The 25,882-nt window shown below is 54.1% G+C and overlaps 1 protein-coding gene across 7 annotated transcripts in view; it reads left to right on the top strand.

The window, feature by feature from the left end:
* Positions 1 to 20,428: 20,428 nt before the first annotated feature.
* Positions 20,429 to 25,882, top strand: part of PPARA (peroxisome proliferator activated receptor alpha) — a 71,225-nt gene continuing 65,771 nt past the window's right edge. The window contains exons 1-2 of one of the 7 annotated variants that reach the window (XM_082636730.1): positions 20,429 to 20,502; positions 21,562 to 21,717. The gene's annotated coding sequence lies outside the window, so the exon portion shown is untranslated. The other 6 variants (XM_082636732.1, XM_082636729.1, XM_082636731.1 and 3 more) reach the window with 6 other exon arrangements.

A 25,882-nucleotide genomic window follows, 5' to 3' on the forward strand; every position in this document is an offset into this window, starting at 1 on the left:
TCAGCAAATGGGGACAAGCCCCTAGTGCCCCTCCCCTGGGAAGTCACTTGGGTTCCCAGGCCCCAGACCACATATATGGTTCCTTCCTCTTCTCCTCGTGGCCCCAGCACCATGTCACTCCACCCCCCTCCTCCCCAGCAGGGATTGGCCTGTCCTGGAATCAGCTGGACCAGAGGTGGCGACTTAGGGCCAAGGCCAGGGCTTGGCATGGTGCTGGGGCCCAGGTGGACTTTGAGGGCCATTTAACTCACTTAGTGGTGAGGGGAAGGGGATGGGAAACTGAGGCACAGGGAATGAAGTACCCAGTCCAGGCCAGTGCTGCCCCCAGGCACAGTGACCCCTGATGGCTAATTTTTTATCCCAAGCTGGCGCCAGCCCCGAGATTCCTGACCAGAACCTGTCACAGCTGGAAGGCTCTTGGCCAGAGCAGGGGCTGGTGCCCAGCTGCCTGAGGTGACCCACAGCTGAAGAGGTGCACCCTCGGCCCCTCCATCATTGCAGGCAGAGGAGAAGGAGGTGCCCCCTCCACTTTATACGACTCAATTCCAGTGCTAAATGCAGAAACATGGCTTGGCCGAGCGCCGAGTTCAGTCCGGGCTGGCTCCCAGGGCAGCAGGGCGGCCCAGCCATGACCCAGGGCCTGGGAACACAGGCAGGACCCAGCCGAGCCGTGGGGCCTCCGAGGGGCAGTCCTCTCAGAAGGCTGGCGACCTTCCCTAGGGTGGACAGCCAGGCAAGGACCATTTCTCCTGACCCCTCGTCCCCTCCCTTCCTGGAAGCCCTCCTTGGGCCAATCTCCTGACCGACCACCCGGCTGGAGCTCCCTGGGTGCACAGGCCCCCAGGCCCCCTGCAGGCCTGGCTCTAATCTCAGGCTCTTCTGTGGTCCCCAGTTCACAAGCAGGAGACAGAGGCTGGACAAGGTCAACTCAAGGTCACACAGCGGTGACTTGACAGAGCTGGGGCTGGACGCATCTGCTGGCCTCAGCCTACACCCTCTCCCATCACACCCCCTGCCGCGTGCTAGGGGGACGGTGCCCTGTTTCACAAATGAGGAAACTGAGGCCTGGGGAGGATCAGCCCCTGAGTTCACACCCTGATAGGGAAGGTCACGCTGTCTGTGGCCTCAAAGCCGGCGCTCCCCACCTGCACCCCGTCCCACCCTGGCTGCAGGGGTGAGTCTCCAGATCCCCCCCAACCCCTGAAGGGAAAGGGTTCCTCTATCTGGGGTGAATCAAGAGCGAGGGTTGTGGGAGGTGTGCCCTCACCAGCTTGGGGGTCAGGAAGGCTTCCTGGAGGAGGTGAGGTGACCACTCACCCAAGTCCTCAGGGACAAGGAGCAGAGACAAGCAAAGGGTGGGGGTGGGGAGGGAAGTGTGTGGTGCCCACGGGTGAGGGAGCACATGCAGGGAGCAGGGCCTGGAGGCAAGAGGCAGGTGGGTGGGTGGGTAGGTGGGCCGCAAAGGGCCTGGGGCACCCTTGGGTCCTCGGAGGCCACAGGGAGCCATGGATGGTTTTAGCCAGTGAGTAACAAGATCAGGTGAGTGCTGTGAAAGTTCACCTGGCTGCCGTGTGGATTCTGGATTAGAGTCCCCACTCCTGCTCCTATGCTGGGTCCACCCTCCGGGTCACCAGTGCTCAGGGGGAGAGGAGGTGGGTTTGGCTCTGGAGGAGCCCGCCCTCCCTGCCCACACCCCTGACCACCCCACGCAGGAACAGCCAGCCGCACCCCGTGTCTCCCTGGGAGGGTACAGGGCAGGGGGCTGCAGGGCCAAGCAAAGGCCCCGGGGCAGGCCCGCCAGGCGGAGGGAGGTAGGTGGGCCCAAGCAGGGGAGCCACTGGGGGCCTGGGGTTTCCCAGACGGAGCTTTGTGCTCAGTGTGGACCCCGGTGGGAGGGGAGGAGCCCTAGGCAGGGAGCGGGGAGGAGGGAGGCTCGGGTGAGGCTCAAGGCCTCATGAGCGCTTGTGAGGGACAGGATGGAGACTCCTGCAGGCCATGGAGGTCACAGGGGCACATGGGGAAGAGTAACCCAGAGCCACGCCTGTCATGGGTTGGGGGGCTTCTCCTGAGCCCACCCTGGGTCCCCAGGCCTATTTTAGGGACTTCGGTGTGGAGCATCACGGGAAGTCCCCAAGTTCATGGAAGAGCACATAAGGGGAAGTTGGGGGATGTGGCTTGAAGACACAGAGGCTTCTAGAAGGAGGAGTGTGGCTCTTGGGGCGAGGTCCCAGCTTGAGGAGGCATGGCCCATGGCAGGTGCTGAAGGAGTGAAGTGGCCCTTGGTGGCCAGGGTGGCCCAGGATGGGGGCCCGTGTCAGGGGCAGCCACATCTGGCTTCTGGGCTCACAACAGGCTGGGTTCATGCCGGCGCCCAGCCCCAGATGAGTCGGGGTGCCGAGTCGGAAGGCCCCCGTCAGCACCTGGGCCGTGTGTGTCCGGCACCCAAGGTCTCAGATGCAGCCACAAGATCCAGACCCCCCGGCAGCCAGGAGGTCCTCAACCGCCACCACTGGACAGTGAGATTTGCACGTCCTCAGGGGTGGCGTCCCAGCCCCAGGTCATCTGTGGGGCTGCATGCAAAGCCCCGGGTTCCCCCCGCCTCAGAGGGGGCTCAGCCCCTTGGTCTGTGGATCTCCCAACAGACCCCACCTGGAATTTCATCTTGTAGTTGACATTTTCTGCGTCTGGTCTGTGCTGGGTGGGGCTGTGGGCAGTGGCCATCTATCGGAGAGCAGCTGGCAGAGGGTCCTGGGGACACTCAGGGTCATGGGGGCATTGGGGTGGGGATGATGTGGGCAGACTGTGGTGGGCACCACTGTTCCCTGGAGCCACCAGGCCAGAGGGCCTCACTCAGTGTCTGTGTGACACGTCCCTTTGTCTGAAGGCCAGGCCAAAGTCCCACCATGGTCAGGACCAGCCGGGGCCAGAAGCTGGGTCTCCACTCCCACGCTGGCCCTCTCCCAGCAGTAGGCCACGGTGTCTGGACGGGGCCAGCATGAGGCCATGGTTTTCTACCATTCTGAGGAAGCTAGCGCAGGCCCAGGCTGTCAGCCGCTGGACTGGGCACCCAGGTGTGGCCAGAATGCTCCAGGCTCCTCCACCTGCATCCAGCAGAGGGGAGCCAGGGGCTGCGGCTCCCGAGGAGCAGCTGCCTGGCAGGCTGGGGTGTCTGAGCACATGGCCCCCAGGGGGAAGGCCTCCTGCCCCACAGACGGCAGCCCCTCCTCAGCCTGGCATCTGGATCGTAGGTCTCTCTGGGCTCTGAGGGCTGGTGGGTGCCAGCCCATCCCTGGGGCCACACTGCTCCAAGGAGGGCTACAGGTGAGCTCCCAGAGGGAGGTCCCGAGGACCGGCTCAGCCCCTGCTCCCCGCCTCCCACTCAGGGGCCCAAACACTGCTGGTGTCTTCAGCCCGGACCTGCCCCTCCATCCTCCTTCCAGGGCCAAGGGCCCGCTGTCCACCCCAGGGCTCTCGCCAGAGCCCCGGCCCATCCTGGGCTCCTCCCCCCATCCCCTCCTCCTGTCCTGTGTCCCCACGCCCCCTAACCCCTCTCTCAGAGCCACCCATGCCTCAGCCCGGGAGGCTGGTCCCTGGAGCCCCTGCCCCCAGCTGTCCCCTCTCCTTCAGGGGCAGGACTGCACAGGGCTTGGGAGCCCAGACTCTGGACCTGCTTCAAATCCCAGTAGCACCAGTCACAGTTCTGTGGCTTCTCTCTGCCTCAGTTTCCTCACCTGCAGAAGGGGATCACCGGTACCCTCCTGTAGGACCAGGTGGGGGTTAAATGCCCTCCATGGAGCCTACCCTGCCCACCCCAACCCCGGCCTTTGCTGGCTGCACTCTGCCTAGAAGGTCCCCCCGACCCGCCAGCCCCTGCAGTCTTCACCTCAGCTCCATAGGCCCACACCTGCCCCTGCCGGGCCAGGCTCCGCTCCCTTATGGTGCCCGCCTTCCCCAGGCCCCCAGGCCTCTGCTCCTGCAGCCCCACGATGCCTTCCCCTCCCCCACCCCTTCCCCCACTTTCGGGACCCCTGGCTTTGGACTGCCCTGCTGACCTTGAGTGCACTCAGCCCCAGACCTGGCGCTCCTGGGGTCAGCGTTACCTCCCTTCCGCTCCCTCCCTCTCCCCTGTACTCGAGCCCCTGAGACCCCCCTGCAGGGTCAGAGGCACATGGGGTCCAAGACTTTCTCCTGCACAGACATGGAAGCTGGGGCACGTTTCAGGCAGCGGAGTGAAAGGCTCAGAGGTGCTTTTAGAGGAGGGGGTGCGAGGGGCAGGGGGCTGCAGTTGGGGCTGCATGGGGAGTGGGGGGAGGGCGAGGAGGGGACGGGGATGGGGAGCTGTGGCTGGAGCTGGTGATGGGTTTGGCGGGGCGGCGGGCGCGGGGTGTGCATCCGCGTCCCGACGCCTGGCTTGGACAAACTGGCCGGCGGGTGGCGCTGTTGGCCAAGATGGGGATCCTGGAGGGGTGTCAGGCTTCGGGGCAACCTGGGGGTTCCTGAGAGGCACCCCGGGGGGCAGCTCAGGAGGGAGGGCCTGGCTGGGGGCAGACCGGGCAGCACTGCCCCCTGTGGGGTCCACGGAGCCAGGGCAGGGTCGGGGCCGGCCCAGCGGAGACGAGGAGGAGGGCTTCGCGGAGCAGAGCCGGGAGCGAGAGGGCGCAGCCTAAGGCCGGCGCAGAGGCCGAGGAGGGCGGCGAGGCGTGCGGAGGGGCGGGGCTGGAGTGGCCGGGCGTCGGCAGAGGGCAAGGAGAGGTCGGCTGCGCCTCGCGACTCGCAGGTGGGCCGTGGGTGGGACTCAAGGGGTGGAACAGGCGCCCCTCGAGGCACTGTGGGGACAGCAGGCACCCTGACCCGCTGGCCACCCACACCGCCTGCCCAGCCTTCTCCCAGAAGCCGCTTCCGAACTCCCAGGCAGCCCATCAGGGAAGGAAAAAAATATATCCTTTGTGCCGCAAAACGGCTGCTCTTTCCCACAAGCCGCCACAATTCTGCCTTTGTTCCCGCTGAAGCAACCGATAGAGAAACCAACACTGTTCGCACGATGGCGGGGGCTTAAAAAGAAGTCCCCCAGAGCCTGGGGAAGGGGGCTCCCAGAGGCTGGCCTGGAGCGGGTGGGCACGTGCAAAGGGAACATGGAACTCCCCCAGGAGGGGCAGCAGCTGGACCTTGGATCGGGCTTGGACCCAGAACACACAGCAAGATGCCCTCGAGTGGGAGAAGTTGAAAAATAAGCAATGGAGCCGGCCAAAGTTGCTGGCAGCTTGGTTCTGGGAGGATCCCGCCCGCGACCTTGGATTTGCTGAGTCCACAGTGCGTGGGTGTCAGGCGGGGCCAGGCCCAGGCCAGCAGCTCTCCCTGGGCCTGTCTTTGCATCCAACTCTGCCGCTACGTTGGATCTCCACGACCCTCTGGATTGCCCGAGAGAGAAAATGAAAAGCTCACATGTGTGCGCACAGAGACACGAACACACACAAACAGGCTCACACATGCGGAAGTGAATGCGCACTCACATAGAAGTGAGCACACACAGAGGTGTGCACATGCATGTACACACGTGCACAGGCACACGTGCACACAGAGACCCGTGCACACAGATGCACACATATACATGCACGAGCATATACTCACGTGCATGCATTTTTGTCCACGGGTGTGCATGTACACGTGCATTCATGCACATACTCAGGTGGCACACAAATGCACACAGTCACACGTATGCACATGCAGACAGAAATGCATACCTGCTCTCACACACCCATACACAAGCATATACACACGTGCGCGGTCCTGCACATGCGTACGTGCTCAAGATGGCAGGCGGGGCTTCCGTTCCACCAGTGACTCAGCTGTGCAGAGTCCAGGGGCTCTCTGACCCTCGTCTTTCTCCTCTACTGGATGAGGAAGTAGAGCCCTGGTCTTGGAGCTCCCCACTCTCCCCTGCAGGCAGCACACACTCTGCTGAAGGTCAGATTCACTCCCTTGGTGCAACTCCTGGGAGGGGCGCAGGGATGAGCAGCTGTGGTCGTGGCTGGCCCCTCCCTAGCTCGGGGCTGGCTGTGCACATCCTGGGTAGAGGGGAGGGATTCACTCAAGGTCAAACAGGCTGCCAAGGCCAGGATCCTTCTATTGTTCTGAAATAAGTACCCCTTACATTATATATATATATATTTTTTTAACATCTTTATTGGAGTATAATTGCTTTACCGTGTTGTGTTAGTTTCTGCTGTATAACAAAGTGAATCAGCCATATGCATATATATATATCCCCATATCCCCTCCCTCTTGCGTCTCCCTCCCACCCTCCCTATCCCACCCCTCTAGGTGGTCACAAAGCACTGAACTGATCTCCCTGTGCTCTGCGGCTGCTTCCCACTAGCTATCTATTTTACATTTGGTAGTGTATATATGTCCATGCCACTCTCTCACTTTGTCACAGCTTACCCTTCCCCCTCTCCGTGTCCTCTAGTCCATTCTCTACGTCTGTGTGTTTTTTCCTGTCCTGTCCCTAGGTTCATCAGAACCATTTTTTTTTTTAGATTCCATATATATGTGTTAGCATACGGTATTTGTTTTTCTCTTTCTGACTTACTTCACTCTGTATGACAGACTCTAGGTCCATCCACCTCACTACAAAAAACTCAATTTCATTTCTTTTTATCGCTAAGTAATATTCCATTGTATATATGTGCCACATCTTCTTTATCCATTCATCTGTCGATGGACACAGGTTGCTTCCATGTCCTGGCTATTGTAAATAGTGCTGCAGTGAACCTTGTGGTACGTGTCTCTTTTTGAATTATTGTTTTCTCAGGGTATATGCCCAGCAGTGGGCTTGCTGGGTCGTATGGTAGTTCTATTTTTAGTTTTTTAAGGAGCCTCCATAGTGTTCTCCATAGTGGCTGTAGCAATTTACATTCCCACCAACAGTGCAAGAGGGTTCCCTTTTCTCCACACATTCTCCAGCATTTATTGTTTGTAGATTTTTTGATGATGGGTGTGGCTGGCACAAAAACAAAAATATAGATCAATGGAACAGGATAGAAAGCCCAGAGATAAACCCACACACTATGGTCACCTTATCTTTGATAAAGGAGGCAAGAATATACAATGGAGAAAAGACAGCCTCTTCAATAAGTGCTGCTGGGAAAACTGGACAGCTACGTGTAAAACAATGAAATTAGAACACTTCCTGGGACTTCCCTGGTGGTACAGTGCTTAGGAATCCACCTGCCAGTGCAGGGGACACAGGTTCAGGCCCTGGTCCGGGAAGATCCCACATGCCATGGAGCAACTAAGACTGTGAGCCACAACTACTGAGCCTGCGCTCTAGAGCCCGCGAGCCGCAACCACTGAGCCTGCGAGCCACAACTACTGAAGCCCACGCGCCTAGAGCCCGCGCTACGCAACAAGAGAAGCCACCGCAATGAGAAGCCCACATACCGCAATGAGTAGCCCTCACTCGCCGCAATTAGAGAAAGCCCACGCACAGCAACAAAGACCCAACACAGCCAAAAATAAATAAATTAAATAATTTTTTAAAAAAGGAACACTTCGTAACACCATACGCAAAAATAAACTCAAAATGGATTAAAGACCTAAATGTAAGGCCAGACACTATAAAACTCTTAGAGGAAAACAAAGGCAGAACGCTGTATGACATAAATCACAGCAAGATCCTTTTTGACCCACCTCGTAGAGAAATGGAAATAAAAACAAAAATAAACAAACGGGACCTAAAGAAACTTGAAAACTTTTGCACAGCAAAGGAAACCATAAACAAGATGAAAAGACAACCCTCAGAATGTGAGAAATTATTTGCAAATGAAGCAACTGACATAGGATTAATCTCCAAAATATACAAGCAGCTCATGCAGCTCAATATCAAGAAAACAAACAACCCAATCCAAAAATGGGCAGAAGGCCTAAAGAGACATTTCTCCAAAGAAGACATACAGATTGGAACAGACACATGAAAGGATGCTCAACATCACAACTCATTAGAGAAATGCAGATACATTATATATTAACAGAGAAAAATGGAGGCTTTGAGCGGGGTGGGGTGGGACGGAGAAATTCTGATTCCGTCTCTTCTCCACCACTCGGCCAATGGATGACTCATGCTCCAAGGGTACACTCAGCGCCCATGACTTCCCAGTGATACGGGAGGACGTGACACTGAAGGAAACTCAAGTCCTTTCATGTAAACGTGTTAAATCCAAGAAAAAGCTGTGTGTGGCCAGGGCGCCCCCAGCCACTCCCTGCCCTCCTGCACCCTCCCAGGGCACGCCTGAGGGTCTTTGAGTGTGGGTGTGACCAGCACTGCCCTTAGGAGGGGATGGACAGATGGATGGGTGATCTCAGGGGGCGGTCCCTCCCCAGCTACATGGGCCGTGGCCACGGGAGGTTCCAGAAACATGGCCACTACCCACATCCCTCGACATTTGCCACAAGGGGTTGTGGAAACAGCAGGAGGCTGGGAGTCAGGAGACCAGTAGCACCTGGGCCACCTTAGCTGGCTCATCCTTCTCTCGTCTCCCCACCTGCACAGTAGGGGGTTGGACCGGGACCCCTCCCTGCGGCCTGCTGCCTGGGTGCCGCCCCCAGGCTCCTCCCCAGCTCCCCGGGAAGCTCCCCCGGATGGAGGTGGGAGAAGGTGGCTGGACCTGCAGGCTCTGGGACACAGATGAGCCTCCCCTCCAGGGCTGCACATTTATCTCTCAGAGCCAACCAGAGCAGCCCAGGAAGGGGGCTGGAGGTCCGCTTGTGCCCTATCAAGACCAGGTTCCTGGGCTGCAGAGGGCATCTGGCCCCTGCCCCAGGCCCACGGCCAGTAAAGTCCAACCCCCCTGTAGCTCTGATGGTCCCACAAGTGCAAACCTCCACCCAGCCCTTGTCGAGTGCCTGGCCTGCCCTGAGGAATGCATGGATATGACTTCACTGACCCTTCCAGCAGCCTGATGGGGTAGGACTGTCATTATCTTCTCTCTACAGATGGGGAAACTGAGGCGTGGAGAGGTGAAATGACTTGTCCAAGGCCCCACAGGCAGCAAATGGCAGAGTCAGTCTGCTCCAGTGGCCACGCTCTTGACCACTGTGGTGACACAATAACGCCCCCCAAGATGTCCACATCCTGATTCCCATAATCTGTGAATATGCTGCCTTCTATGACAAAAGGGACTTTGCAGATGGGATTAGTTAAGAATCTTGAGATGGAGAGATTATCCTGGATTTTCTCTGTATGTCCAAGGTCATCACAAGGGTCATGAGAGAAAGTAGGTCAGAGTCAGAGAGAGATTGGAAGACGCTACCCTGCTGGCTTGGAAACAGAAGGAAGGGGCCACGAGCCAAGGAATGTGGGCACCTCTAAAATCTGAAAAAGGGCAGGAAACGGATTCTCCCCTGGAGCTTCTAGAGGGAACTCAGCCCTGCCCACACCTTGTCATTGGCCCCATGAGACCCACGTCAGACTCTGACCTCGGGACCTGCAAGAGAATAAACCTGGGTTGTTTTCAGCCATTATGTTTGTGGTCATTTGTTATAGCAGCCACAGGCCACTCACACAATGGCTGTGCTCTTGACCTCCGCATGCTTCTCTCATTTTATTTTCTAATACTTAACGACAGTTCACGAATACTTCCTGCGTTTCTCAGAGGCTTCATATTGATATATCCCCCCTCCCAGCGGACGCAAAATCAGCCCTACCATGTTGGGCACGGGGGATGCTCTCTCTTCCATGGTTATGGTCAACCCTGCTGAAGCTCGTCCTCCCATGTGGCCTTAGGAGGGGAGAAGGACTCGGTGTCAGCCTGTCTGGGGGCTTGAGGATTCTCCTAATTGGACTCCTGTCTTCCTGGCAACTCCCCTTCCATGCTGTCTTCCTATCAGGTTTGGGGGCAGTAGTCCTGATTTTCCCCTGAGCTGAGCACACTCCTTCGAACACCGTCCAGGCCACAGGAAGAGTAGACAATGGTGAGGGCTGGGCCTCTGTGAGGTACTAAAGACCATGGGAATCGTGCCCTTTAAGAGCATGAATTTTATGGCATGTGAAGTATACAGCAATAAAGTGTTATATCAAAAAAGAAAAGAAACATCCACTTGCTGAATTTAGGGGCAGTGTCAAAGAATACCCACAATTACCTGAACTCACTATTAAATTACACCACTTCCTCCACCTGCTAGATTTTTTTCACAGACGTCAACAAAAATGACAATTGCAAGAGATTGATTGCAGAAGCAGACGTGAGGATAAATAACAAGGTCCTACTGTAGAGCACAGGGAACTATATTCAATATTCTGTGAGAAACCATAATGGAAAACAATATGAAAAAGAATATGTATATATATAACTGAATCACTTTGCTGTATATTGTAAATCAACTATACTTCGATAACATAAATTTTAAAAAATAGGAGTCATCCAAAAAAAAAAAAAAAAGGAAGAAGCAAATGGAGAATCCAGCTACCTTCTAGTAAACCAGACATTAAGGGGATTTGAAAAAATGTTTTTTAAAATCTGGGGGGGCTTTGAAAATTATAATCATTTTCATAAAATGTTACATATGTTAAGATATGAAGGGCTTATTAGTGTTATTTTTACATGAATTAATAAATACTTAAAGTTTTTTTCAGTTTTATTTTCTAATACCAAAAATATAGACAAGTATAGCCCACAGAAACAAAACGTCTTGGGGTTCTCAATAGCTTTTAAGAGGATAAAGGAGTCATAAAACCAAAATGTTTAAGAATCACTATCTTATACAACCACCATACGATGATTAAAATTAGGAAGTTGACACCGATATGACACTATCTAGAGGACAGACCTCATTCTGATTTCACCAAATGTTCCAAAAATCTCTTTTAGAGCAGCTAAAAATCCTGAATGAGAAATGGGGAGCTACAGTTGAATGGGTCCAGAGTTTTAGTCTGGAAAGATGAAAAAAGTTCTGGATGGTGGTGAAGGCGGCAAACAATGTGAATGTACTTAATGCCATTGAACCATATACTTAAAAATGGTAAATTTTATGTTATGTATATTTTACCACAATTAAAAATTACTATGCGAAAAATAGTTTATTTAACTATAGTGAATACAATATTCATCATATTAAAAACAAACAAAATTATAGAATGCATTTGTGATATATTTCACTATAAAATAACACCGCAGTATGAATAAAAGCAATCACTAGTGAAAGTCTTCTGCACAAAGTAGCTGGGCATTGTTAGATCTGAACATGCAGGATGTAAAATTTTTTTTAAAAATGATTTTTTAAAAGTTCATCATTTCTGTTTCTGTTATTGTTGTTAATAATCTCAGATAAGATCCTAATCCCCAAGAAACTTCCTTCCAATCTAGTGAGGGAGATGGATCAGTAAACAGACTAGTATAACACACAGAGATCAGCAGAGGAACTGGGGCTGAGAGAGCTCAGAAAAGGAACACGGCCCAGAGAGGGGAGATCTGGGAGGTCTTCCTGGAAGAGGTGGTGCATGAAAGGAAAAACAGAAGTGGGAGGAGGAGATGCCCTGCAGAAGTAAAAGCACATTGGACATGGTAGATTGCAAGCAGAGACGCTGGAGAGAGAGGTGGGGATGTCACCTTGGCTGACCCCAGGTGTCAGGCCCAGGGGCTCTGCACAGGCCTGTGAGGCTGCCAGCTGTGCAGGGATATGGGGGGGTGGGGGTGGGGGCGCTGTGCAGGCGGGACAGAGCCTGACGGCTGGAGGATAAGGGAAGTGAGAAATGAGGGCCCAGCAGAAAGGGCAGGACCAGCAGAGTTGGGGGCGGAGTCAGGGGCCTGCAGCCATGCTGACCTTCATTGCCTCTGACCCTGACAGTGACCCTCCAAGGGCAGCCTTAATTCTCCCCACAAAGTAACTGAGGAGTTGAGAGGTGAGGCAACTGGCCAAGTTCACCCAGCAGAGGTGGGATTAGAGCTCAGACTCTTAGCTTGGCCTTGCTCCCTGACCAAAATGGCTGAGGACGACAGGGAGCCTCTCTCAGGGATGGGCCCAGTGTCACCCCCGTGGCTGCCTGAGCCTTCCTTTCAGGGCCTGGGCCTGGACCCAGGGGCACAGCAAGGATTCCATGGGGTCCTGCCCTGAAGGAACCCCCCAGTCCAGAAAGTTCCAGTTGGACCTTAGGCCCTGCCAAGAAGCCCTTCCCCAGCCGACTTCTCTGGCTGCCTTCCAAAAGGGGCAGGAGCTACTGGGTGAGGGGGCCCAGGTCTGACTGGGAGGCAGCCTTCTGTTTCCCTAATATCCTGGTGCATGAGAGGGGAATGCATGGGGCAGCCAGCTGGGGTTCCCGTTGTTCTGTTAATTGGCCAAAGCATGCCCCATCGGGTAACTTCTTCCTCTTACTGACAGGATCTCTCACCTCTACTGTTTCCAACAAGAAGCCAGAGCATATTTTTAGACCAAAGCTGCAGGCAGACCTGGAGGAGTCCCCAGAAGAGGAAGTGGAGGGTAGGAAGGCCCGGTGAGTGTGTCCTCCCTGGTACGGGGTTGGGGTGAGACATGGCACAGTCTGTCTGCTGTGTGTTTACAGAAGCAGAGGTGGGTGACTTTCAGCTGACCAGCCTTGGCCTGTGAGGTTCCAGGCTAAAAAGGAAGCTGATTTCCCCCCAGGCCACAGACTTGGAGGCAGATTCCAGGCCAGGAGGCTGGTCCCAAAAGCATTTCCAAAGCACAGAGCATAAGACGAGTCGCTGATGGTAATTCACACAAGAGCTCAGCCGGAAGAGTCCTGTGTCTGCTTTTCCCCAGCAAGGCAGGAAAAAATGCCTCCCTCTGGGGCCTGGCAGCTGGCCTCTGGGGCCTGGCACGGTCACACCCCTGAGCACAACGCAGAGTCCTGAGCTGGCAGGGGACTTTGAGATCATCCAGCCCTGCCTCTCAGTTTACGGTCGGTTGGGAACAGATGCAGGACGGTCATGGCTATCCAAGGTCACAGAGCCCGGGAGGGAGTAGTAGGCACAGTGGAAAAAGTGAGGACACGTGAGCCAGGCCAACAGGCACCAGGCCCAGGCCTACAGCTCTCAGGTATGAGGCTCAGGGCAATGGGTCAGCCTCTCAGCCTCAGTTTTCACAGTTGGGAGCAGGGAGGAGGGCAGCTGCCTTCAGGGCTGCTTGGGGCTGAGCAGTGCTGAGCACAGAGTGCCCTGTATCCAGTGGGCACATCATCAACATGCTCTCCAGGCAGCCGAGCCAGGGGTAGGCTCTGGGCACCTGATCCTCTGCCCAGGAAGAGAGGCAGTTACCCACCTGCTTTCCTCCGGATCAACAGCACCCTTAAGGGACGTGCTCAAAAACCCCTGATTAGTTGCCATCTCCTCTGTGCCAGGAGAGCTGGGTACACGCAGAGCATGAGGTGGGGACACACAGACCCAGTCTTCGAGCTGTTTAACACCTGAATGGGAAGGTAAATAAATATCACCGACGATTGAAACAATGGTTTAAGCTTCTAGGTCCAGTAATGGCAGGCCAGATTATTTGGACCGACCCTCTGTCTCTAGAAAAACAAGTAAAAATTTTGAATAAAAAAGTCATTTAAAAAATTACGTTATGTCATACTGTGTGAATAAGTCAGACAGAGAAGGACAAATACCGTATGATATCTTTTACATGTGGAATCTAAAAATTGGTACAAACGAACTTATTTACGAAACAGAAATAGAGTCACAGATATAGAAAACAATCTTATGGTTACCAGGGGGAAAACGGGGAGAGTCATAAACTGGGAGGTTGAGATTGACATATACACAGTACTACATATAAGACAATAACTAATAAGGACCTACTGTAGAGCACAGGGAACTCTACTCAATACTCTGTAATGACCTATATGGGAAAAGAATCTAAAAAAGAGTGGATATATGTATATGTATAACTGCTTCGCTTTGCTATACAGCAGAAAGAAACACAACATTGTAAAGCAGCTATACTCCAATAAAAAAAATTTTTAAATACATGTTATTCACCATACAAAAAAAAAAGCCTTGCATACAATTAGAAAAACAAAGATAAAATAAAATTAAACTGGAAATCATGATTTGCAATATATATGGTAAATTAAATGTTTATAATTTAATATGTAAACAAGTCTAACAAATCAATATTGTAACGATCTTATACAAGATAAAAAATGATCAAAAGGACATTTCCTAACTGTATTTATCTTGATAAAAAAATTAAAATTAAAAATTATGCTAAAAGCCTCTAAGAGTGGCCAAGACAGTGGAGAACCTCCAGGCCAAGTCTGGCGAGGTGCAGGAATGGCGTGACGGCGCTGCAGCGGATTTTGCCCCAAGGGCCTTTGCCAGTCTGGAAAGGCTGGGCCTTGACCTTGACAGGAAAGGGACATGTAAGGACAGAAGTCAAGGTAGGAGGCAACTACTCAGGGACTCTCCCTCATATTAAGCTGGAGGCCAGGGAGTCCGGGACAAAGTGGGTACAGCCCACCTTGCTCTCCTGGCAGAAATCAGGGCTGGGGGCGCTGGATGGTGAAATGGGTGTCACGCTTGGAAAGCACCAGCTCAGTCCTTGGCATCTACTTAGCAATCACTAGATCCCTTTGAGGGGAGGGGTTGTTTTCAAATTAAACTCAGCAGTAATGCTTGCCCAGAAAGTTGATTTCATCTAATATTTCAACTTAGAGAAATGAACTGATGGGTCTACAGTCCCCAGTCTGTCTTTTCCACCAGCTAATAAGGACCCTGCCTACCAGGGTGCTGGTCCTGTGTCCTCTGCCCCATGCCACTGGCACCTTCTAGAGTGTTCCCGCATGTAGATTTCAGCTTCCCTCCGGCCTCCGATGAAAGCCCTCCCCTGTACACCTCAGGCTCCCAGGCAGAGGGAACGCTCATCCCCAGGCCTGGCCCCCGCCCCGAGGGTACCCGATGGCGTGTGAGCTGGGGCTCAGAGTGGGTCTGACCCCTGGAGGCTCCCGAGGCAGCTGTCCACACCCTGCTCCCTCACTTTGTCAAAGATCAAAATCAGGCCCTCCCGTAGGATTTTATATTCCCAGCTGCAAGTCTCAACACAAGCCGAGGAGTTGACGTGAAAATAAATATCATAAGTAAATCTGGAAGAGAGAGCTGGGCAAGAAGACTGGAAAAATGTCAGGAGGCCTTTTCAACTTGCTTTGTGTTTATCGGTAAACAGAGGTCACCTGGGCAGGTTCACCGGACTTTGGGCTCACAAAACAACATTTTACACGGCTTTGGGGACAAACATGGGGCTGTCAAGTCAAGACACACCATCCCTGTAAGCTATTATCAGCACCTCACCCGAGACACTTTTAGTATGAAAACGCATTTTCAACAACAGCTAAAAGTGTCAAGGACACACCCAGGGAGAAAGAGCGTATTTCTTTACGGTGACTAGCTTTACAGAAAACTCACCACAAAGTCCCTGGCTCTTTTGCCCATTTTGCCACAGACAGGGAACATTTCGTCAAATGTGGCCTGTCCCTTCGGGGGACTGAGGACCACGGTCCACTTCCATTTTAGTGAAAACCAAGGCCTGGATATGCTGACAGACATGCTGGCCACTCCCTCACACATTATGGGGCCTGGTGGTGTGGGTTCCAGGCCTGTGCTGCACCCAGGGATGAAGGCCTGGGGGAGGGAGCTGGCAGCCAGGGGCAGAGGTCATGCTGCCTCGACTGGTTGTCGGGACTCTTCCGTAAAGTGCAGGTACCAGCATGTATCTGAGCATCACGAGAGGGAGCAAGAAACAGGCACCTCACCTGATGTCGGAGAGGTTCAAGGATTCAGTCGTGTTGGCTATTCTGAGTGGCAAGGCAGGCAGGGAGATAGGCACTGTGAAAACAGTGCTGAACCAGACAAAAGCCATGTGGGAGGTGGTGGCAACACAGGGAAGAGGGCAGCTTTGCGGCTGGGATGATGCCAAGCGGGCTTCCTGGAGGAGGTGACCCTTGGCAGAGCCCTCAAGCAGGTGATCACCAAGTCTCAAATGTGACCCACCTATCAGGTCCTGTCCCTGCACTTCCTACACGCTCCTTCCTAATTCTCACCCCAGGCCCCGGGGAGCTCAGCATCGCTGCCCCATTTTATTGAGGAGGAAGTTCAGACAGGAGGTCAAGTGGTTTGCTTAAGGTTACAGTGCAAGTAAAAGGTAGAGCAAGGATTTGAATCCAGGTCTGTTTGACTTCAAATCCCAGGTTCTGTCTATTAATTTCATGAAGGAATTGGGGGGTGTCCCAGACAGAGGCAGTGATGCCCACAGATACCTGCATTTCTTATGCATTTGTGGGTCAACACACCTGTCTTATCTCTGCACATAACTGCCCCCCGACCTCACCCACCCACCACAGTGCAATTCACAGTTGGGGACCCTCATCCGGGTCAGATAATAGCAAACTCCACCTCCAGCAGAGCAGGGCGCCCTTTATTGACCAAATTCATCTATATATCATCTTTACGGTGAGATTCTCACCTTCCAGGTCATCCAGCTTCTGAAGCTCCAAGCCCAAGCTCTGAACCAAGATATCAATGACCCAGGCTGTCCCAAGGAGCTTAAGCCACCTGGGCTGGAATAGCCTGTGCTGATGAGGAGGGAGGGATGGTGGCAGGTGGGGGAGCATTGCTGCCGGTGAGCTGCCTTGGGCATCTTAAGAACGACAGAGACAGAGACCCACGCCCAGGTGAGGCCTGTAGCAAAGCCAGTCTGTAAACTTTGGCTGGGGACAGGTTAGTTATCAAAGGGGCCTGGTGTCTATGACAGCACCCGTTGCTGGGCCTGAAGAAGGTTCCAGACCCTGTGGACCTCAAGTGAGTGCGTAGATTTACCCACCACCACCTGCTCTGCTTCAGCGATAACACTTGGTTAACATGTATCATTTGTTATTTGTTATTTGTTACTGATCTGATGGAGTCAAGACAAACAACCTACCAGGCTACAGGTCACTGCCCACCTCCTGCTGGCTTGTACCATTTCCAGTCTCCCCTTGCATGTGGCCTCTTTCTCCTGCCACAGGCCTGTGCATTTGCTGCTGCTGCCCGCCCCGCCCCGCCCCCGGAGATCTGGGGCCCAGACTGACCCTTCACAGTATGCTCCCGGGTCTACCAGAGGCAGCCGGGTTATCAGGCCAGGAGAGCGCAGACTTCTGGACCAGACGGCCACGCCCTGGGGTTACCCAGTAGAGTGGGTTTGGAGTCTGAGAGCCAGGTTCTTGCTCCCTCTTGGAGACCTTGGCCAAAGGATGTCGTTCCCTTGGTTTCTACCTCTGCAAAATGAGGATGAACCCAGCTGCTTTGGGGACAATTGTGAGTTCTGTGCCTTCACCTGTGTGGCAAGACTCTGTTGCCTGGACCCCTGAGGTTTTACCATCAATATTAGAATGGCAGCCATGCACACTCCCATGGTTGGTCCTTGCTGAGGTCCAGCCGTGGGCCACAGAGCAGCTCTGGACTTGCCAACAGTGCACTCTCCCTTTCTTAGTCTGTGTCCCCTGTCCCCACTGAGTTCCACCACCTGACCAGAGGGCACGCTTCCAGGAGATCAGAGGCCACTGCCCCGGCCAATGACACCCCAGAAGCACAAACTCCGTCTCATCAGGAGGCTTTGCACATCAGCAAAGGGCAAACAAGTGACCCACAGAGTCTTTGGACAGTTCCTGGAAAAGGGCTTACCTAAACTGCAGGGCAAACAGGCAGACTTCTGTCTGGTGCCTGGACCCAAGACCTGGGGGAGACACTTCGCCCCTGCAGGGGTCAAGGCCAGCTTCTGAACACAGATGGCTGACGTCACCTGCTTGCACATTCAGGGTCTAACCTGCTGCCTGGTGTCTAGTGGCAGGAGCCTCCTCCTGCTATGCCCTTCTCCTCTTCTGAATGTCCCGCTTCCTGATTTCCCCCTGGAGGCCAAGGGAGAGCCTCGGCTGCTCTAGTGGGATTGGGTACATCCGGAAGTGGCTCAGCAGGGCAGGTGTGAGCGGCACAGACCCGTTTCCATTCCTGGGCTCTGCAACTGGCCAGTGTGACCTGGTACAGGGGGCGGGGGGCCTCTGTGCCTCAGTCTCCCTATTGTAATGTGGGCACAAGAATAATTATTTTTCCAAACATCTTCAAGATTAGAAAATGTGAAACAGGACCCAAAACAGCATCAGCACCAAATAAATGGAAGCTATGAACTAAGACGCACGGGCCCCCAAGTGCCCCTAGTACTTACCAAGAAACCTGAGGAACTCAGGTGATGCTCAGATGCATATTGAAAAGCACTGATTTGTCCCTGAAGTTACACGTTTCCGCTCAGCCCCTGCACAGGAGGCTGTCTAGGTTGTTGTACTGCCCACGCTTCATCAGTGCTGAAGGCAGTGACGGGTGGGGGGGACTTCCAGGAGCTGGGGGCAGGGAGGGGGATGTCCTTTGTGACAGTTCCTCCTGGGTGTGACATGTTTTTCACGGCTAACAGAAGTCTGCTCAAGGTAAACAGGAACACATGGTCCCCTGGGGGCAGCATGTATGGAGCCCTTTCATGAATATTCCCATGAGAAAATGTTCTGAGCATCCTTCTCCTTTCTTCCTGGGGAAGGGGAGGCAAGGGACTGGCTGAGAGCATTTGTTCAAAGGTGATAGATTTCGTCACATGCGTGAAAAACAAGTTTTCTCTCCCTAAAACCTTGGGAGCCCCAAGAACCCAAGAACATCATTTCTTTATGTCTGCGGGGAGTACACAGTACTCTGTTGACCCCTATGCAGCTTCCTTTGCCCTTGTTCAAAACAATTTTTACCAGGCCTTTCCAAGTGCCGGATTTAACTGGGTTTATGACAGACCATCGTGGTGCATCTGGGAAAAGAAGTCGACAACCCTTGTTTGCACTCTTGGTTCTTGACAGCATGGGATCTGGGGTATGTCAGGTGACATCTCTGAGACTGGATGCCCTCATGAGGACATGAGCTCGGTAGGGACCCCTAGCTGCATAAATAAATAATACTGTTGCCTGCCCAGCCTATGAGATATCCAGGATATAATGGACACGGATCACTTCGTAAACTCTGAAACAGAATACAAAAATTGTCCATTGCTCTATAGCATGTGCAATAAGAGTTGGGCTTGTCAATGTGTTAGTGGGAAGGTTATGTGAGTGTCTGCTGGGTGGGGCAAAGTTCATCACAGGCATGGGGCCAATCAACAAGGGTGAGCTTAACACATATGTGAAAGGGTCCGGGACGGCCGAGTCTCCAGCGTCTCGGTGTAGTGCGGGGATTTGTTTGGAGCTGTTTCAGGCGCGGAGTAGCTCCTCCTGGGCACTCGCCGCTACAAAGAGAACAGTGGCCGGAGCAGCGGGAGGGCAGGGAGCGGGGCTGGCATAGCACACATTTCGTTCCCGCAGGAGCGGCGTCCTGATGCGCAGGCACCGGGGGCTTTGTGCATTCGGCGCGAGGAGCTCGGGCGTCGCCGCGCAAACAAAGCCGCTTTGCAGCTCTCGCTCTTGCTCTCCGCCATTGGCTGCCGGGCCGCGACCTCCCCCCTGCGCTGGCAGAAGCCCAGCGCCTCGGCTGGGCACAAAGTCAGCCCCTCACCCTTGCCGCATGGGGGGAGGGGCAGGCTCTCTGACAGCCCGGAGTAGGGTGGGCTGGGGGGGTTGGGCGGTTGGTCGGAGTAGACAGCTCCTCCCGGCGCCCGGCCCCTTTGCCCTTCACTCTTCTGGGTCCCCCGCCCGCCGCACTCGCCGCGGCAAGTCCGCCACCTGTTGACGCGTCCTCGCAGCTTGCGTTCCCTTTTTTCTCTTGCATTCTGGGCTTCCCCGGACAAGGTCCTTCCCCGCCCGCCCCCAGCCCCGCGCTCTCCCCAGACTTGAGGGCATCCGCGCTTAGGTGCCCGGTCTAGACCAGCTCATCGCACAGACTGGCAGAGCCGCGCTCCCCGAGGGAGGAGGGGCCTCGCCAGCGTGGCCTGGGCCCCGGACGGGAACCTCCACCCTTCCCGCAGCCTCGCGCCCGCCCCTCCTAGATTTCAGCCCTTCCCAATGCGCGGGGCAGGACGCTCGCCGATCCCCAGCCGCAGGCGGTGTGCCATCGCGGCGCTGTGCCCACCCGCCCGGTGACCTTGGCGGTCCCTCCGCCTCCCCGGCCTCAGTTTCCCCCAGGTGCTGCAGCAGTGGGGCCGGCGGTGGGAGCCCCCGAGGGCGGCCCCGCCCCCGTCCCCGAGGGCATCCAATCGGGCGCCGCCGTCCGGGGGCTGTGTCCCGCGCGGGGCGGGGCTTCCCGGCGGGCCACCCGCGCGAGCCGCCCCAGCGGCCCGGCTGGGGCGGGGGACGAAGGGGCGGCGCGTGCCGCGGGGGCGCGGCTGGCACGGTTGCGGGGAGGCGGCGCCGGGCATGGGCCGGGGACGCGACGGCCCCACGGCGGGGGCAGCGGGCGGCGGGGGCGGAGGCGGCAGCTAGCGCCCCGCCCGGCGCCGCCTCCCTCGGCGCGCTCACCCCGCGGACCGGCAGGCGGCGGACCGGCAGGCGGAGGACCGTGGCCCCAGGTGCCAGGAGGCGGGCGGGCGCGCGCGGGGGCTCGAGGGCTGGGCTCCCCCCACCTCTAGACCCAGAGCGGCGGCGGACTGGGAGGGGCCGGGCGGCGCATGCGCGGGGCCCGGGGCGCGGGGCGAGGGCGCTTGCCGCAGGCTCGTGCGGGGGATCCCGGGGCCCAGGGGGCCGCCCCTTGCTCGGCCTCCCTCCACGCGCCCGTGGCCTGCCGGGAGCCTCGGCGTTCACAGCTGTCGGTGGGGCTGGGACCTGGGCAGAGGTCGAGGCCCGCGACCTCAGAGACACTGGGTCCTCAGGTTGTCCCCCCGGAGAGAAGGCCCACCAGGCGGGGGCATCAGGCGCGCCCTTCTTTCTGCGTGGTCGAGCTTGGGCGTCACCGACTGGGGGCGTTTCCCGAGAACGCCGGGGATCTCCTAGGCCAGGTAGCCGGCGGTCCCGGCAGACTGACCCTCGTGCGCCTGGCGGCCGAGGTCCAACGGGAGAGACTCACACGCGGCTTAGTCCACCTTTGAGGAACTGCCCCACTTTGCGCCTGGCGCAGTCGGGCGACGCAGACGGGCCGGGCCGGGCGAGCCCAGGGCAGTCTCCGCCGCGGGACGTCCTCCCGATCCCGGGGCCCGCGGGTCTGGCGCGGGGCGTCCGCGCCCGGGTCTCCCCGAGTCCCCGGCCGCGCAGGGCGGTGTTGGCGGAAGTCCGGAGGGTCGGTTCTGCCCGCACGGCCTCCCCAGACTAACAGGGAACAACTGCGCGCCCGTGCTTTCCTCGCCTTTTTAAGTTTAAAGGCTGGAGCCGTGCCCCGAATGTCAAGGTTCTTTCTAAGAAAAGTCCATGGTTGTATAATGCCTTGGATTTCGCGGGGCGCTCTGGGACGTTCGGGGCTGCATGCCTACCCCCATCCCAGCCACCCTTCCCCAAACCAGGGAGCCCCTCCTCCCCCAAGGCTGCTTGGGAAGGGGTGCGTGGGGCCGGGAGGGGGTGCAGGGTTTTCCTGGGGACGACCCTGCCACACCGTAGCCGTTGAAGACGCAGGGTCACGGTGACTTTCCTCTTTCAAGGTGGTGGAGAGTTGGGGAGAATCCAGAGGACATATCGTTGTAATCATTTCGTCCTTTACCTTCTTACTGCCAAGGCTGCTGTGAAAGGCCCTGCCTCTGCTGTGAAGTAACAGTTTGTGGCCAGACAAGTCCAGAACCACGACGTTGTCATCACAGGTAAATAGAAGGTTTGATTTACTTATTTTTCCAGACTGAAATAGTTAAGTCTTTACTTCCATTGCCCTACAGACTAGCAATTTGGGGGTTAATTATTACCTTGTGATGCAACGGGTTAGATCTATTTTCATTTCTTTGAAAGTAAGATAAATGTGGATAGATTCCCTTTTAAGTTCTGAAAACTTTATTCTGTCAGTTTTACTGGGAACTTCCTTTCTTTATGGCAGGCAGGTTCCACGTAATTTAAAACTAGGTAATAAAACTGTGAGAAATGTTTTCACTTAACAGACACTTAAGTTACAGATGCTGACAAATAAAGAGCACCATGCCTTCTCTTAGCTGTTTTAATTCCAATTTGAATATCAAGCAGATGGCTTGCTGAGCTAGTTGGCCAGGTCTAGAACTGCGATCAGCCAGGACAGTGATACCCTGGAGAAGTGGGCCTATGATATAGATTGAGTGGTCACTGTGTGTGAGGGACCAGACAGTGAGCTTGACAAACTTCTATACAACTCTGAAGCAATAGAAAATTAATTGACCATAGAAAAAATGTTTTCCCTCTTCTCACACCTTGAATGTGTAAAAGTTATTCCATAATCATAAAATAATTCTTGTTGCTAGCTCATGTTTGTCCAACTTGTACACAGATTTTTTTTGCGGGGGGGCTGCATTGGGTCTTCGTTGCGGCGAGCGGGGGCTACTCTTCATTGCGGTGCGTGGGCTTCTCGTTGAGGTGGCTTCTCTTGTTGCGGAGCACGGGCTCTAGGCGCACGGGCTTCAGTAGTTGTGGCACACGGGCTCAGTAGTTGTGGCTCGCGGGCTCTAGGTGCACAGGCTTCAGTAGTTGTGGCGCACAGGCTTAGTCGCTCCGCGGCGTGTGGGATCTTCCGGGACCAGGTCTCAAACCCGTGTCTCCTGCATTGGCAGGTGGATTCTTAACCACTGCGCCACCAGGGAAGTCCCTGTACACAGATTTTTAAACATAGTATGTGTATGCGGGAGAATGAGAAAGAGAGGAGAGAAAAAAAGATCTTTCTTCTATATAAACTATTTTGTAATCTGCTTTATTAACCATTAGGTTATGAAAAATCTTTCCATGTGAATAAATGTGTTTGCACTTTATCATTTTAAATGTTTATATCATATTTCATTGTGTTTAGATACAATAATTATTAAGCCAGTCCTTTAACATATGTATATTTTAAAATTCTTTTAGTCTGTCAATGTTTACTGAGTTTTCACCTGCTCAGTATTGAGCAAGGCAACTGGGGATCTGCTCATGAAGCTGACTCTTAACGCCAGAATATAAGAAGGGAGCTGAAAGTGGATGAAACTGGGGCGCAGAAAGGGAGACTTTGCTGCAGCACCTCGTGGTTTAGGGATTGGTGACCAGTGGTCTTTTCCTTGTGTGTTGTTCTATGGACATCTGTGTTTTTATAATAAGGATTCTTTAAGTAATCTTCTTTAAAAAACTTTTATTAAAATGTTTCTTTGCTTACTGTAAACAGATTTTAAACATGCCACGTTTCTCTCTTCCCTCTCTCAGTCTGTGTGTGAATGGATATATTCTTTTTTAATAGTTTTTATTTATTTTTAAAATTTATTTATTTTATTTATTAATTATTTATGGCTGCGTTGGGTCTTTGTTGCACTTTTCTCTAGTTGCGGTGAGTGGGGGCTACTCTTCATTGCGGTGCACTGGCTTCTCATTGCAGTGGCTTCTCTTGTTGGGAGCACGGGCTCTAGGCACGCGGGCTTCAGTAGTTGTGGCATGCAGGCTCAGTAGTTGTGGCTCGCGGGCTCTAGAGCGCAGGCTCAGTAGTTGTGGCGCACGGGCTTAGTCGCTCCGCGGCATGTGGGATCTTCCAGGACCAGGTCTCAAACCCGTGTCCCCTGCACTGGCAGGCGGATTCTTAACCACTGCGCCACCAGGGAAACCCCTGGATGTATTCTTAATGGCAAATAGGATGAGTGTCTTAACTTCCAAGTGGCCAGTGTTTGGGGTGAATGTTTGTACTAATTTTGTTGCATCGCAGTTAGAGGATGTGACTTTTTGGGAATTTGAGGGCCTCTGTTTTTATTTCTGGTTTTGGTGGCTTGGTATAGGCTTCATAGACACTTCAAATAAAGCCATAGTTTCTGTCTTCAGGATAGACATTTGCTGTGTCTGTTATTTCTGCCTTCGTAGTTACATAGAACCAGCTAGTTCATGTCTAAGGCCATGTGGTTAGGGAAAATTAGGCAAAGGATTTTAATTTCCAACTTGGTGTGAAGATAGGTTTAAGGTAAGAACCAAACAGGAAAAGCCCTAGATGTCCCAGTGGACCTGATTTAAAAGAACTTGTTTCTTCTTCCAAGTATTTCTGTCACTTGCATGCAGTGATACGTACTGTGGGTAACAGGCATCACCTAGTCTGGTTTGCTTGTTGTTTGGAGGTGTGTTCATTCTTTGCTTCTAGAGTATTTAATTAGGATCTTGTTGTAGCAATATTGTGGAAGGGTTTTTGCATTTCAAAAGGTATAGCGGGGGCTTCCCTGGTGGCGCAGTGGTTGAGAGTCCGCCTGCCGATGCAGGGGACACGAGTTCGTGCCCCGGTCCGGGGAGATCCTACATGCCGCGGAGCGGCTGGGCCCGTGAGCCATGGCCACTGAGCCTGCGCGTCCGGAGCCTGTGCTCCGCAATGGGAGAGGCCACAACAGTGAGAAGCCCGCGTGCCGCAAAAAAAAAAAAAAAAAGGTGAAGCGATTACTCCTTACTAAGTCAGACCCATTATTAGTTATTTTGGTAGTTGAGCTGCATTTGTTCTGAGGTCGGCATATAGTACCAGAAAAAGTACTTGAGAATTTTGGTTTGCATCAGGGATGCAGCTCGACATAGTGGAAGAGGTGTTAGGACATCCCCAGGTTTGATTCTCATCCCTACGAGGTGGCCTGTCGGGCCTGGGGATCTCTGTTCACCTCTTTAAATGCTGTTTTCTCATCACAAAACGGAGTTCCTCTCCTTTGCACCTCTTTGAAGGGTTGGGAGTCTCAAAAGTGGTGGCTTGGGCTTCCCTGGTGGTGCAGTGGTTGAGAGTCTGCCTGCCAATGCAGGGGACATGGGTTCGAGCCCTGGTCTGGGAAGATCCCACATGCCGCGGAGCAACTAGGCCCGTGAGCCACAACTACTGAGCCTGCGCATCTGGAGCCTGTGCTCCGCAACAAGAGAGGCCACGATAGTGAGAGGCCCGCGCACCGCGATGAAGAGTGGCCCCCACTTGCCGCAACTAGAGAAAGCCCTCGCACAGAAACGAAGACCCAACACAGCCAAAAAAAAAAAAAAAAAAAAAGTGGTGGCTTATGTGAAGATTCTTTGTAACAAGTAAAAAGGCATACTTAGCCCAGGCAGTGTCTTAAAGAAGCACACCTTGTACTGCCTGCCTCTCCCTGAGCCGGATCTGGTAACTGTGTTACTTTTGCTCTGACCGTTTGATGATTTTTCAAAGGCTTTTGGAAAGAAGCATATCCCCCACCCCGAATATATACTTCTTCTTTTCATTTTTGAGTAGGTAATTGAGAGTCCTACACCAGTAAGAACAAAACTGTCCTGAATGGTTTTTGTTTTCTCTGCACATGGATATGCCCTCAGGTTTGTTTGTTTGTTTATTTATTTATTTATGGCTGCATTGGGTCTTTGTTGCTGCGCACGGGCTTTCTCTAGTTGCGGCGAGCGGGGGCTACTCTTCATTGCGGTGCGTGGGCTTCTCACTGTGGTGGCTTCTCTTGTTGTGGAGCATGGGCTCTAGGCACTCGGGCTCAGTAGTTGTGGCACGCGGGCTCTAGAGCGCAGGCTCAGTAGTTGTGGCGCACGGGCTTAGTTGCTCTGCGGCACGCGGGATCTTCCTGGACCAGGACTCGAACCCATGTCCCCTGCATTGGCAGGCAGGTTCTTAACCACTGCGCCACCTGGGAAGTCCCTGCCCTCAGGTTTTGATGGTGATATAGTTTGCATTTTTCCTTACTCCGGTGTCCCCAGACCATGAAAACAACTGTTCCTCATCCTTGGAGGGTCTGCGGAGATGCAGGCTGGGTGAAATCTTCCCCCACCAGGGCTGCTCCTGGGTGCTACTCTACCTCACTTTCCCCGCTGAGTCTACCTTGATGAGAACGGAGTATGTGTTAATCA

This window comes from Mesoplodon mirus (assembly GCF_964341445.2).
Source record: "Mesoplodon mirus genome assembly, chromosome: 11".
NCBI lineage: Eukaryota > Metazoa > Chordata > Mammalia > Artiodactyla > Ziphiidae > Mesoplodon > Mesoplodon mirus.